The sequence below is a fragment of the Camelus ferus genome, chromosome 25, assembly GCF_009834535.1.
Source record: "Camelus ferus isolate YT-003-E chromosome 25, BCGSAC_Cfer_1.0, whole genome shotgun sequence".
Lineage (NCBI taxonomy): Eukaryota > Metazoa > Chordata > Mammalia > Artiodactyla > Camelidae > Camelus > Camelus ferus.
Window position 1 is genome coordinate 8,803,936 of NC_045720.1, and position 14,841 is coordinate 8,818,776.

Sequence of the window (14,841 nt, forward strand, 5' to 3'; positions counted from 1 at the left end):
AGAATTTGAAACACTTGCAGCAAAACCACCAAGCTGCATCCTCCAGGTCGAAAACCCCCAAATGTGGCATTTCCGGGGGAAACCACAAAGAATCACTCCCACTGGCCACCTAGTCCAGGCCTGACTGGACAGAGATTTACTTTGGTTCTCTCAACTTTGTAAAGCCTCTCCAGACTTTTAAACAAAACTCCACAGTGTCCTGACTCGGGTTAAGAGCAAAATACCAAATTTGTGAAGTTTGCTGAGTTTCAGATTTCACCAGAGGGGGGTCTGCCATAGCCACTCACCTTTTCCTCTGCAAAGAGCAATTTCTGAAATGCTGCAAAGAAAAATAATCACTGGGTGATAAGGAGAGAAATGAAGTTCTGAGGCTTTGTAAGTAGCTCTAGAGGTGCACCGTGATCCCGCCACTAGTTAAAACTCTCCTTTCTCTGATGTCTCTTATGGTAATAAAGACAAGCATGGCTCTCATTAATTTGAGCATTTACAACGTGTCAGTCCCTGTTTATAAACATTTGGTTTCTAAATCAAAACTATGATTACCACCTCACTTCACATTTGAGGAAACGGAGGCTCAGAGAAGTTAAGTGATTTACCCAAGGTAACACAGAGAAAAGGCAAAGTTCGGATTCCAAGCCAGGTCTGAGTCCAAAGTCCATAGTATTACTGTCCATTTCTGTACTATCGAAACCCGCTAAGTTCCTGCTTCCCGGCACTGGGCAAAAATAAGAAAATTAGCAGACACGGGGCAGTAAGAGGGGAGCTCAGGTAAAGTCATTTATGAAAAAAAAGACAAGCGGCCAGGAGGTTGCAAATTCATCCCCTGCGGGATGGGAGAGAGGCCAAGGCCCTTTCCTGGTGTCTGGGGGCCTTAGAAAGGCACCTCCCAAGGCCAAGGTTTTATCGGGACAAATCCCACCCCTCCCAACTCTGGGCGAGGAAGGGTGTGGGGCCGAAGAGGGAGGACGCCCGACCCCCGCCCGGCTCGCACGCGGGAGTCCGATGTCGGAGAGCCTGCCAGTGCCCTGCCCTGGCGTCGGGCCCGCTGCGGCCCCAGCGCGGTGTGGGAGAGACGGCCTGCGCTCCGCGTGCGTGCCGGCGGGCCAAGGGTTAAGCGAGGCGGGAGCCCCCGGCGCGGGGCGGCCGCCGGGCCCGGAATGCTTAGTCAGGATTCCGATTTCCTGTCGAAGTGTTTGGATTTCCTGAAACCCGCGCCCTCCGCCGCGGAGCGGGATCGTCCGAGCCGCGCGCGTCGCTGCGGCCTCCTCCCCTCGGCACATGGTCGCCCGCCCCTTCCTGCGCCGCGCTCGGCTCCCGCGCCTCGCCCCGCCGCCGCCGCCGCCGCAGCCGCCGCGGGCGGGCACTCTGCACTCGGGCAGCCCCCGGCCCTCGCCTCCCGTCCCGCCGGCTGCTCCGGCCGCCGCCCGCTTTCCGCTCCGAGAGCCGCGATCCGCCGGCCGAGGGGAGCCGGGGCGCCGGCATCTGCGCCGCCGCTGGGGAGCCGGCGCCGAGCCCGCGATGGAATAATGCCCAGCGGCCCGCCCGGTCCCGGTGAGTTGCGGAGCGCCCGGACGGGCTCGGCGGGGCCGCGCGCGGTCGCCCCGGATCGTCGGTGCCCCCTGCCCGGGCCCCACGCGGAGAGGCGCCGGCCTGGGGCGCTGGGCGGGTCCCGGCTCTGTTCGCGGCGGGGTGCCGGGTGCGCAGAGAGGGTGTCGGGGCCGCTGGCTCCGCGGGGCCGGGGCTCGGCCGTCCGGGGTCGGGGGGATCTGCGCCCCCGAGGCGCGGGGGTGGGGCGGGTGGATCCAAGCCGGGGATTCGTGCGCCCTCCGGGCGAGGGGCCGCGGCCCCGGCGATGCGGCGCCCCCCCCCGGCTGGAGGCGCGGGCGCTGGCCGCGGCATTGTCTCTCTGGCGCGGCCGAGGAAAGTTCCCCGCCGATCCTGGAACGGCCAGCCCGGCCCTCGCGGCCCCCTGCCCCGGCGGGGACTCGGCGCTGCAGGAAGGCCCCAGACCACTTGCTGAAAGCGAGCGAAACGAAAGGAGAATATTCCCACTCGGGGCTAGGGGTTTGTGCACGGGAAGACTGGGAAGTGGCGTGTGTTCTTCTACTTGTACCATTTTGGGACCTGCTGCTTTTTCTGAGAGCGACATGAAGTTTCAAAGAAAAAAGAAACTCGCTGGCGTCTGGTATTCTGCGATTTCATACATCCCGAGATTTCTTCTCGGGCATTCCTAAAGCGGTTTCCTTTAATAATTTATTTTTCCACCAGCGCAGGGGAATGCAGAGCCAACCTCAGACCGTCGTCAGCGTGACCCCAGCTTTACCTGCACTTATCAGAAAGAACAAGAACTACTGCCCCCCTCCCCGCGCTCCTCCATCCCTCGCTAGACTCGGTCAGGTTGTCTTGGCGTAACTGATTCTGGGATGACAGGGCATGGATGGCTGAGTAATGTTTGGTGATTTTAAAACGTAATTCAGTATTGAGGCCAGTTTTATGTCTCCATCAAACTTCAGCCCAAGGCCTTTCCGCTTTGTAATTGGAGGGTCACCTTAAAGCGAGAAGATTCAGGAAGCATCATATCTTAACAGTTTAGAAAGAAAAAAGATCTTCCGGAACAGTTGTTTCAGCCCCTTTTAGTGATAAAGATGAGGCCGGGAGCGGTCATGTGACTTATACAAAGTCACGTGGCCAGGCTCCAGACTCCCAGTCCAGTGCTCCATTCATTAATGTCAGTTTATGGTTTGTCAGCCACGAAACATTTGGAAATATGACTTCTTGGCATTATAACCTTCATGGTTTTAGTGCCTTCTCTTGTACTGTCTTATCTGTTATTGCTGCTATTTTCGAGATACGCAGTTATCTCAAGCTGCATATTTGGCGATAGTGTTAAAAAAAAATTCCCTAACCTTTACTGTTCAGCCACCAAATGGATTTGAAATATAAAATGGGTGGCTTACTAAATAGGGAATTACTTTTCTCTATCCCATTCTTTTGTAAAAAATAGAAACTCTAGGGTCCAAAAAGGGGTAGTATCTTAGCACATAATGTACCGTGTGATGTTCTCTAGACTTGATTTCCAACCCTCCTGTATCTGGTGAGCCAGGCAGCCCATCTATTTTTCTTCTGATGAGAGCTCCGATGGCTAGCTTTTCATTTTTAGTATGTGATAATGTTGGAGAGAAAGGACTTTTTCGAAAGCTTGCCATTTGGTGAAGGAAACTGAAATTCTCTCTACCTCCCCACTCCTCACCAGCCACAGTGAACAAGATTTTTCAGAATCAGTCGAAGCCTTGCAGGCCCCAGAATGAATGTGTTAATTCAAATGGGGGCCTCCCTTACCCCTCCTGAGGACCCACGTCCCGGCAGGCATCTCCATGCTGCACCCAGGTGGCGGAAGTCTAGAGGAAGGAAGGGAATCTGTATTACCTAGAACAGCATTGTCCCTGCATTTTTCCCTCTGAGGTCTCAGTGGTATTTGACTGAATCTGGCTGCCCCATTCTCATTTTCTCTCCTGCGTTTCTTCTTCCCACTTCTCTCCCAGCTACTCTATCTGGCATGGGCTGGAGAACAAGTCTTTTCTATGAGATGAATGAATGATCCCCACATAAGCAAGTAGTGACAATGACAGCTAGCATTTATTGAGCACTTGCTGTATGCCCTAGACATGTTCCCTCCTAAGAAATCCCAAGGAGGAGAGGGAGCTCCTTTGGGAACCTTGCCTAGAAGGGACAGCACTTTTCAGATGCATCTGGAAGTTGAGTCATTCTTTCATTTCTCTGGTACACGTTTACTGAGTGGCTCCCCTGTGGGAGGTGCCAGTCAGGCAAAGATAAATGGGGCCTGTATTCAAGGCCTTCTATTTCCAGTCTCGTCTTTCGGTGTCAGCCTCGCACTTCCTCTTTTAATTAGGCAATTCCCCAAGCAAGTACTGATGAAAATGATGATGCAAGACAAACCCGGCCCCCTCCTCATGAGGCTTGCATTCCACTGGAGGAGCTAGGCAAAAACAAAGAGGCAAGTAACTTTAGACAAATGAAAGGTTGTGTTTCTTGTCGTCAAGGAAACACACAAGGGATCAAAATGACGACCAACATGAAGTGCTGTGGGAGTTGGGGTGGACCTCGTTTGACCAGAGAAAGGCTCCCTGACACTGAAGAGTTGAGAAGGAACTGGCCAGGCAGAGAGGGTGTTCCAGGCAGAGGGGTCAGAATGTGCAAAATCCTCTATGCACGAAAGAGCTTGATTGGTTCCTGGGAGTGAGGGAGGTCGGGGGGGGGGGGGCAGAGTGTAAGGGGGCAATGGGGAAAATGGCATAGGGTGAGGTTTTAGAGGGAGGCAGGGGCAGATCCCACCATCCTGGGGACAGTCCCCACTCCAGGTACAATGGGAAACTTTGATGCGTGTAGACTCAAGGGTAGAATTGGATTGACATTTTTTAGGAGATTACTTTTTAGTGCTTTAAATTTTTTTTTAATTAAAATATAGTTGACTTACAATGTTGCGTTAGTTTCTGCTACAACAAAGGGATTCAGTTATACATAGATATATATGTATATATGTATGTTCTTTTTCATATTCTTTTCCATTGTGGTTTATTACAGGATATTGAATGTAATTCCCAGTGCTATACAGTAGGACCTTGTTTATCTATTTTATATATAGTAGTTTGTATCTGCTAATCCCAAATTTACTGCTTTTTTAGAAAGAGTTGATCACAGAGGGTAAAGAGTGGAAGCAGGGAGACCAGTTAGGAGGCCATTGCAGTAATCCAGGAAAGAAGAGGGTGGCTTAGACCAAGGTGGAAGCAGTGAAGGTGGACGGAGGTGAGTGTAACCTGGTGGCTTTGATGCAATTTGGTGCTGGATTAAATGAGAGTGGGGCAGGGGGAAGGACTCAAGGATGACTCTTGGGTTGAACAGCTGGGTGTTGTTTGGGTAGACAGGGGAGACTAAAGAGGGAATGTGTGCCTAAAGAGTCCGGTTCCACATTGGCAGTGCTAAGCTTGAGATGTCTGCGAGGCATCCAGGTGGAGATTTCAAGCAGACACGAGAGCACGTGACTCAGGACCTCAGAGGAGTCCTAAGGACTAGGAGCATGAACGTGGAAATTATCACCCTGAAGCCAAGCCATCAAAATGCTTGCCAGGACATGTCCTGCCATTCGTCTCTCTGAGGGTCTGCTATATTTTTCCTCTTGCCTGGAATGCCCTTCCCCTCTCCCAGGCTACTTCCTACTCATCTCGTTAAATATACCTGTATCTTTATCTCCTTGAAGATGCCTGTAGCTCCAACTTCCACTCTGAGATCCCAGTGTATACTGTCTTCATCATAGTGTTCAATTAAGTTAACCTTTTTATAGTATCTTACATGTATGAAAAATCTGGTGCAGGCCCTGCCATGTGGTAAGTGCTCAGCAAATGCTAGCTGCTATGATTATTATTATTACTAGGGAGTGATAGATAGGCATCTAAATAAAACTTATCTGAGGATAATCCTAGTGACAAATGTTGTATTAGTTTCCTCTTGCAGCTGTAATAGATGACTACTAGCTTCATGGCTTATACAACGCAAACTTACTCTCTTACAGAGAGTGCTAGAGGTCAGAAGTCTCAAATAAGTGTCACTGAGCTAACATCAGGGTGTGGGCAGGACTCTGTTCCTTCTGAAGGCTCTAGGGGACAGCAGTGTTCCCTTGCCTTGTCCAGCTTCCAGAATTCTGCATTCCTTGGCTCGTGACCTTTTCCTCCATCTTCAAAGCCAGCAATGTTGGTCTTAGTCCTTCTCATGCTGCCATCTCTCTGGTTCTTCCCTCTTTTCCACTTTTTAAGGACCCTTTGGATTACATCAGGCCACCTGTATAATCTGGAATGACCTCCCTATTTTCAGGTCAACTGATTAGTAACCTTAATTCCATCTTCAGCCTTAGTTCCCCATTGCCGTGTAACCCATGTAGCCTGGCAGTCACAGTTCCTGGGAACCGGGACATGGACATCTTTGCAGGCTGGTAGGGGAAAATGTTTTGGTGGCTCTGGGGAGCGGCCCCGAGCCCAGTGGGGGAGGGAAGACCATGGAAATCCTCCCAGAGGTAGTGGTCCAGGGGTGGGAGTCAGTCTCTACTTGTAGCCTCACTGTCCTCCCAGATACTCACTCCCTCACTGAGCTTTATTCATTCCTTCATGCAAGCTCTTCTCTACGCCCAACTTTGCGTGAGGAGTTGGAGTTGAGGATTTGTTGCACTGTGCATCCTTCGGACTGTAGGCCAGACTGTTCACTTTCAACCTAGGGACCCTAATTTTTCTCACCCCACCTCATGAATAAATTAAATTCACCAACCCATGAATACCCTCCCCTAGCCCACCTACCCCGTACCCACTCCCAGGAAGGGGTCGAGACCGAGGGGTTGGTCCTCTCTTTAAAAGTCGGCTCTGGTTGATTTCCCAGCACAGCGTGAACCCCAACACATGTGCCTTTTGTACAACTAAAACCTTATTCGTGAGCCACAGCTAGTGTCCCCAGCCCCAGCCAGCCCTGTTCCTATAGCAGACCATTGGCCACGAGAGAGATCAAGAGAGAGCGTGTGGTTTGATCACAACAAATCCATCTGAATCGTGAGGGGAAAAAATAACCCGAGGGTCCTGTCCTCTTTGTGGTGTGTGGTGGGCGACCACATCTTCTGAGAGTAAAGGAAACACACCACAATGTAATGTGTAGCCTTGTCACTGCGAGAGGGTGATTAAGACCAGATTTCGAACATCCTCTGTTATTTGGAGAAAATGGGCTTCTGTCCCAGATACTCGCCAGAATCTAAGACGGCTTCCCGAGACCTTCAGCACTTGGGGGGCCCCATCAGCGCTGCTGGCCGCCTGCGTGCCGGGCTGCAGAGAGCCCGAGGCCCCCTGCTGCCTGAGCTTCCCCTGCCAACCCCTTTGGTCCCCATCCCTTGGAAATGCCACCGACTAGCTGGTCTTGTAATATTTTTGGCGTTTCCTCTTCCTCTACCGCTCCAAGTCAGGAAATGCAAAAGTGCAGAGTTAGAAAAACAGAAAAGTGAGCAAGCAGTGTCTTTTTCCAACAGAGGGAGCCCAGGTGGAGTCTGGTTAGACTTGGGATAAAGAAGCGTGCAGGTCGGCGCTTCCCCCAGATGTGGCAGGGCTTCCGGAGAACCACAGCGGCGCCCATCGTCCCATCAGCCTGAGCAGAACGGGAAGGAGAGACTCAAGACGGCGCCTGCTCGTGGTTTCGGGGCATGGCTTGTCTTTCCCTCATCAGGGCTAATCATGAGTTTTCCCGCAAGGCTTCTGCCTTTATAAAACTCCGCCTGTGTGACAATTCTGTGTCATGATACCATTATCAGGATGCAGGATGCCTATTTTGTTGTAGTTTTGTGTTGAAATAATTATCCTTTCGAGTAGAAACGCCAGAAGGAATGCTCCAATAAAAGACCGTGGTATATACAGCTTGCCCTCGAATGGTTCAGAAAATAATTATGTGTATTTTCTGAATACATAAAAATCACATGTGAGTGAGAACAGAAGGAAAAAGCAAATGGAGTAAAATATTAACAATAGATGAACGTGGGTAAAGGTGACATGTTCCTTGTAATATTCTTATTCTTAAAATGTCCAAATAAAAAGATTTTTGCAAATTGAAGGAAAAATAAAAAGAAAGAACAACTCCACTATCCCATTGGAATATGGCCCAGAAGGAGCCGGAAGGGTCTGGGGTCTGCTGCCGACCCCACCTTCCCGCCTGTCCTCACAAGTTCTGTACTGACCTGAAATAATTTAGGGCAACATCCTGCACAAGGACTCCAGAAATGGGAGCATTCTTACAGCTGTCCTGGGTGGAAATGTGTTTGCTCCAATGATTGCCTCCCCTTCAGACCGAGCATTTTGGGGGGGGGGACGGTGAGGGCTCTGGGGTCCTCCTCCTCTGGTCCCCTTGGGACCAGCACAAGGCAGTGGCAGGCGCTGAGCAGGGAGGCTCAGCCAAGTGCGTTGGCTTCTGGTGCTTGACTGTGTTGCCATGTTTGTTGAGTTTTTATTTCTAATGATGCTACATTTTACTTCTAGAAATTCTCTTTGGTTCTCTTTCAAATCATCCTGGCTTTTAATCCTGGGGTTTTATTCTCTCATCAGAGTTTCTTATTCTTATCTGATATCTTTGTTTGAAACACACAGACATTCTCTTTCAGATTGCCCCGTTTTGTCCATTTCGGAGGAGCCGATTCTCCCATTTCCTGTGTTTTCTGATTTGGGGGGTTGTTGTGGTTCACACCCCACCGCTCCTTGGTGGCCACAGTGGCTTTACAGAGCGAATTTATGCTCAGCCAAGGCTCCAAGGGTTTCCTGGGTCCTGGACATGTTCTTGTGGGAGCTACTGGGCCGAGACTTTTAACCCCAGTCCGGTTGTGTATGTTTGGGCTCTGCCTCCATACTGAGGGCTTCCAAGTCTGCACCGAAGCCTTTTTCTCCCCTGCCCAGACCCCGCGGCAGACACAGCTTTCTTGCGTCTCTCTGTGCTGGAGGGAGGAAGAGTCCAGGCCCACTTCCAGAGGAGGCGGGGATCCCGTGGGGGTCCCGGCTTCGCAGAGAGGTCTCAGCCCTCCTGCGGTTCTGCAGGCACCAAGAAGAAACCAGCCAGTGAATACATTCAGTCTTGTTCAGACTCGGAAAAGAAAGAACATTTACAAAAATGTAAAGATTGCCATTTCAAGAAAAACCTGAATGCTTACGAGAACAGTAGCAATCAGAAGGTTTGATTCAGGGCCGCTGGCACTGACTGAGCGCCCCCTTGTGTGTGTTCGCCCTGAGAGCTGGGGGGGGGGGCCGAGTATGAGCTGGGCCTTAAAATGCTTGTTCATCTTTGTAACTCCCAGAGCGGGAAGACGTAAGTGTTTAGGAAAAAAGGAGAAAAGAGTGGACTTATATGCATCGTGAAAGACAAACACCGATGCAGAAGGCAGAATAAGAATGGAAAAGAGCGCTGAATTGAGATGCAAGTTGACTAGTCATGTGACCTTTGCAAGCACTCACTTGTCCTCTCAGAACCTTCCTTCCTCACACGTGTCAAGGAGTGATAACTCCGTCCTGGACCCCCTTGCCCCCGTCAGCTTACAGTGAGGTCATGAACGTGGGAGGTGAGAGCTTACGAGGGTAAGGGGTCTTTCTTGTCCTCAGGGCCAAAGGACCGCGTGTCTTCCAGGGGCACCTTGCTCTGGAGGCACCCTCCGCCTCGCCTCCACCACTGTGGGCGCTGGGTTTTCCAGGGAAGAGCTGCAAGTGTGTCAGTTCCTCAAAGCTTGTGCAAACTAACAGGTGGTTCTTTGGCGTATGGGCAGTAGTTTGGCTCCGGGGTGGCTGAGTACCTCCTGTCTCATGTGATGTTCTTTCCCTTGGAAGTTGCCCCAGGACCTCACAAATGAGGGCTGAGCTGCAGCTGGGAGCCCTTGTGGGACGGAGTTTGTATTTTGCATTGTCTTAGGGATCTTTGATCCGCTCTACTCTGAGACTGCCCCTCTGGACCGCAGAACGCATGGTCTCTCTGGGGTCCATCCTTTGGCCAGATCTCTGTTTCATGGCTGAGCTGATTTGGTGGGTGTAAGCGTTTGTCACGATGCAGCGGGAAAACCATTGGACTTGGAATCAATGATAGCTAATATTTACTATGTATTAATACATGTCAAGCACAATTGTGAACAGTTTTCCTCCATAAAGTCATTTAATCTTATAATAATCCTATGACAAAGGCGCTGTTTTTCTCCCCATTTTATACAGGAGGAAACTGAGACAGTCAGAGACTAACTTGCCCGAGGTTATATACCTCATAAGTGGCAAGATTTTAATCAAGGTGGTCTCTGTTCAGTGCCCACTCTCCTAACCACGATGTGGTATTGCCTCTGAAGACTTGACTTTGAATTCCCTGCCCTAATTCCTCAAGTGGCCCTGGAAGATCCTGCCTGTAGCCTTGCTCTTGGTCTTTTGGAGCTTCAGTTTCCTCTTCTGTAAATTTTAAAAAGCTTGCAGGTTTTTTTTTTTTTAAGGTGTTAAAGAAAGCAATTTGTACAGAAAGTGGCTGAGTGAGGGGCACATCATTGTCTCTAAACAAAAGTGAGTGGGTTCCAAACGGGTAAGAGTTCTCATTTGCATGATCGGTAAGGGGAGGGAAAAAGAAAGAATTAATTCAATTTGAACAGTCTTCACTGCACAGACTTTTCCTGTGATTCCTGTTCTATGCTGGGCACCCAGGAGACAAAGATGAAAACTCAAGGTCCGTAGGCTAGAATATCTTACATCTGATTAGAAGAGAAAGATGTGGAACATAATTTTGAACTGATAACCATCGATAGGAAAATTACCCAAGAATAGCCATGAGTGTGCGGGGTTGGGGAGAGTCCAGTGGGGGTGGTCGGAGAAGGTCTGGGGATGAGATGCTCTATGAATTTGCTCTTCTAGGATGGGCAGGATTTCAGTAAGTGGAGAGAGTGGGAAAAGGTACCGAAGGCTGAGAGTAGCCAGATCACAGTCTTTGTGGTAGGAGTGTGCTGCGTATTTTTTTGGCGGTCTAAGGAAAACATTTGTTCAAGGGGAATGGCAAACTCTTGGTTAAAATACCACGGCATTTGGGGTTTCTCTCTGGAATGCAGTCACCTCTGCCATTTCCTATACCCCGCCCCCCCAACTCCTGATCTAGAAAAGCAAACTGCTGTGTTGTTTATAGACCTTCCCGTAATAGCCTTTAGCGAGTTTCCTCTCCTAGGACAGTTACTTCCTCAGACCTAAAATAGAACCGCTGAAGGGTGGAGATGTGGGATATTTGCAGATTACACTATGTTTAAAGGTATACTTTGGAGGCCAGTGGTGAGGTGTAGCAGACACTGTTGGTTCCTTATCCAGCACCTTTTCCCCTTCTGCCTTGCTGACAGAACGTTGATCTTCAGAAGTCCACCTTCCAGAGGCTTTAAGGAAGGTCGGTCCCAGCCCCAGGGTGAATCACTCTGGTCCTGTTCCCCTTGGCAGGGATTGGTTTAGACATGGACATGTGACACAGTGGCTATAAAATATGAAGGGAAATTTGCTGGGGGGATGGGGAAAGATTTTTCTCCATTTTAAAAGGAGACATTTAGAAAGAAATAGCCTCTCCTGCTCTGGACATAGTAGCAGTGTTGGCATGTGATGGTCAGTACTGTGGCAGCCATCTTGGGCCTATGAGGGGGCCTTGCTTAGGAAATACATGTTGAGTGTCTGAGCAGAAAGATGAAAGGAACCAGACACTGAACATCCTACCTGTTTTGAGTTGGCTTCCTGGTACTTGTAGCCTGCAAAACATCTTAACATCTTAATACACAATAGAATGGCCACCTGACATGACATCTTGGTGATTCTGGGTCCACTGCACCCTCCCTCAATCATCCTGTGCTAAGCTTATCACCCTGTTTAACATTACCACCAAATTGTACATGTTTATAGCTTTGCAGTCTCACTGTTTTTTCCACCTGAATTGCTCTTTCCCTACCCTCTCCACCTACCAATGATCTAGCTACCTCTGTAAGGAATGGCTCAAATGCACCTTCTCTGTGAAGCCTTTCCTGATCCTTCCTGTTGTAATTCATTATTTTATTCTTTAATTACCCATAACATTGGTTGCCTCTCGTTCTTTATTGAGTCCCTCTGTGTGCCAGCTGTGGTGTTATACATTGCATCATCCTTGATGACCTGGGGCAGACCTTACAGCCAATTGTGAGCCAGTGTGGTTTGTGTGTTCCCAGGGGAACAGAAGGTATCCCCAGGTGCTTACGAAGCGGTACCTGGCCCCACCCTGCAGGGAGGGTCAGAAAAGACTTTCTATGGGGTGTAATCCTTGAGCTGAATCTTAAATAATGAATAGGAATTAGCCAGAAAAAGAGCGAAGGGAAGAGAAGGAAATTCCAAGCGTAGGGAACCACCTTGGCAAGGACGTGGGTGGTGCAAATAGTGTGGTTTGTGCTGGGAACCAAATGACTCAACATCAGTGAACCTGATGTTTGAGATGGGATGCACGGAGTCCGGAGAGGAAGGCGGGAGCCACATCCTGAAGCTTGGATTTTATTTTGAGGCTGTTGAGGAGCCATTGAAGGCTTACAGCAGGGAGTGATGTGACACTTGCCCTTTAGGAAGATAGTTCTGGGTACCTGGGACTGAGTGGATTCGGTGGGTGAGGACCAGGACTGGAAGGAGGGAAGCCATTCAGGATGCTCTTGTAGGAGCTGGGAGCGAGTGGCCCAGGAGATGGAGAGGGGAGATAGGCAGGAGGTTTGGCCAGCTTGAGGACTGATCGGGGAGAGGAGGGAGAGGAGGGAGAACCATTGAGGGCAATGACTTTCCTGGCTTGTTTACAAGGCTGAGTCATGTTTGTGTCTCTTAAGACCGCAGCTTCTTCAGGCTTCGGTGCTACTGTTCTTTCCAGCCCTAGAGGCTCAGTACCGGGCTTCAGTAGCGACGGGTGGAGAAGAAGGAAGTCTGTTGCTCTCTTCTTTCTTCTCTCCTTCCACAGCTTCAGCTCTTCTGTTCCTGTTAAAGTAGAACGGGAAGTGGAGCTGTGATGTGGTTTTCCTGGTATCCTTGAAGGTCTTATCCTTGAGAAGAGGGAAGACTTTCTTACTGCCTGGGGCTCATTTCTTTTCATTTTATTTCAAGACTTACTGCCTTTCTTTCTTGCTCCTCCTCCAAATCAAACCAGTCCCACAGAAGCCTACCCCAGCATCTCCAGTCCAGCCTTTTCTGTGCAGCCCCACAGTTCCTGCCTCAAGCCAGGTTTCCTCAGGATCTCTCCAAAGCCATCTAACCTTCTCCTGACTCGCTGCCCTCCTCACACTCCATCCTCCAGGCTGCTGCCAGGGGAGTGTCCTTACAACCTCAGACTGGGGTCACCCTTCTGCTGAGCAGGCTTCAGTCCCCTGCTCCATTGTCTGGGCAGTAAGACGAGGAAGAAAGCAGCCTGGACTTTTCAGCTGCTCAGACCTGGGGGTCAGCCCTGGCTCTCAGTTTCCTTGCTGTGTGCCCACGGACAAGTCACTTAATTTGCTGAACCTACGCTTCTCTGTGAAGTGGGGAGGTGCTGTCTTACTGACTGATGGCTGTGAGAAAGTACATTAAAATGCTTGCCTGAAATTCACACCCACACCCCTACCACACACACGCACAACCCTACACACATGCGCACACACACACGCGCACACACAGGTTTTCTCTTTCCCCTGCATTCTCGCTCATCCCAGTGAGTCCTTAGTGCCCACCCCACGGTAGACCAGATGCTTAATTCATGTTTGCTGAATGAATTATTCCTTTGTTCTCTTGTAGCTGAGAATTGGATGGTCTCCTTTTTGGTAAATTTGAGAAACTCTTTCAAGCTGTTCTTTAAGGACCAGAATGAGTGGGGCCTGCGGCTCCGGGGAGCACACGTGGAGGAGGAAAGGGAAGTCAGAGCTGGAGCTGGTCTTCCTGATGCCCCACCCAACCTCTTCCCATTCCCTCCCACCCCCCGCCTTCCTGGGCAGTCAGGAGCCACCTACCCGGGCAGGTGGCTGGGGTCCAGGATGTACCATCCTGAGAAAGGTGGGGGTCCCTCCACTCAGCTGTAATAGACAACTGCAAATTCTAGAGTTTGCATAAGCAGGGCAGCAGAAATTAGTCAGTGAAGGATACATGCATTTTTCTGAAGGAATCTTAATGTACAAAACATGTGTATGTGTGGGGTGTTCCCATCCTGGAACAAGTTGGGAGTAGGTTGGGGTAAGTTGGGTTCAGCGATGATATTTTAAACTTTCCATTTGAAGGCAATAACAGCGCTGAGCATTTGTAGATGGGAATCGTGTTGGGGCTGAAACAGAAGGTATGCAGAGGGTAGTCAAATCATCAGAAACAAAGCTTCTGTGGTGTAGACGACTGGCTGAGAGTTTGAATCCTGGATTTAGGTTGAGTCCTAACATAGCCCTTTAGTGGCTGACCTGGGGTGAGTTCTGAGCCCCTCTGAGCCTCAATTTTGCTACTTGTCAAGTGGAGAGAGTGAGACTTCTGTCTTACAGGGTTGTGGTGAGAACTCTAGTGGTACATGGAGAACAGTGCGAGCGTGCATGGCATGTGGTCACAGAAGAGGGATGTCAGCTGTCCTGACCAGGGTTGGTTGTGTCCTCCAGTGGAGGTGTGTTGAAGTCCTAACCCCTCGTACTTCAGAATATGACCTTATTTAAAAATATGGTATCTACAGTGTTAAGTTACAAAAAGGTCATTAGGGTGGGCCCTAATCCAATGTGACTGGGGTCCTTGTAAAAAGGGAAAATTTGGAGACAAAGACAGACGTGCACAGAGAGAAGACAATGTGAAGGCAGCCATGTGATTGGAATGATGTGTCTATAAGCCAAGGATTGCTGGCAACCACCACGGTCTGGGAAGAGGCCAGGAAAGATTCTCCCTAGAGACATCAGGGAGAGCATGGCCCTGCTGACACCCTGAGTTCAGTCTTGGAGCCTCCGGAACCATGAGAGAATAAATTTCTGTTGTTTTAAGCCACCTAGGTGTTGGTCCTTTGTTATGGCTGCCCTAGTAAACGATGGTGATGGTGATGATGGTGGTGATGGTGATGAGGATGATGGTGGTGATGGTGATGGTGATAATGGTGGTGATGGCAGTGATGTTGGTGATGGTGATGAGGTTGATGGTGGTAATGGTGGTGGTGATGGTGATGACGGTGGTGATGGTGATGGTGGTGATGGTGATAATGGTGGTGATGGCAGTGATGTTGGTGATGTTGGTGATGGTGATGCGGTTGATGGTGGTAATGGTGGTGGTGGTGGTGATGGTGATG

General features: G+C 50.0%; 1 protein-coding gene across 7 annotated transcripts in view; it reads left to right on the plus strand.

The window, feature by feature from the left end:
• Window positions 1-926: 926 nt before the first annotated feature.
• Window positions 927-14,841, plus strand: part of ASAP1 (ArfGAP with SH3 domain, ankyrin repeat and PH domain 1) — a 311,985-nt gene continuing 298,070 nt past the window's right edge. For 2 of the 7 annotated variants that reach the window (XM_032467871.1, XM_032467872.1), the window contains exon 1: window positions 927-1,551. The gene's annotated coding sequence lies outside the window, so the exon portion shown is untranslated. The remainder of the gene's footprint in view (window positions 1,552-14,841) is intronic. The other 5 variants (XM_032467873.1, XM_032467869.1, XM_032467868.1 and 2 more) reach the window with 5 other exon arrangements.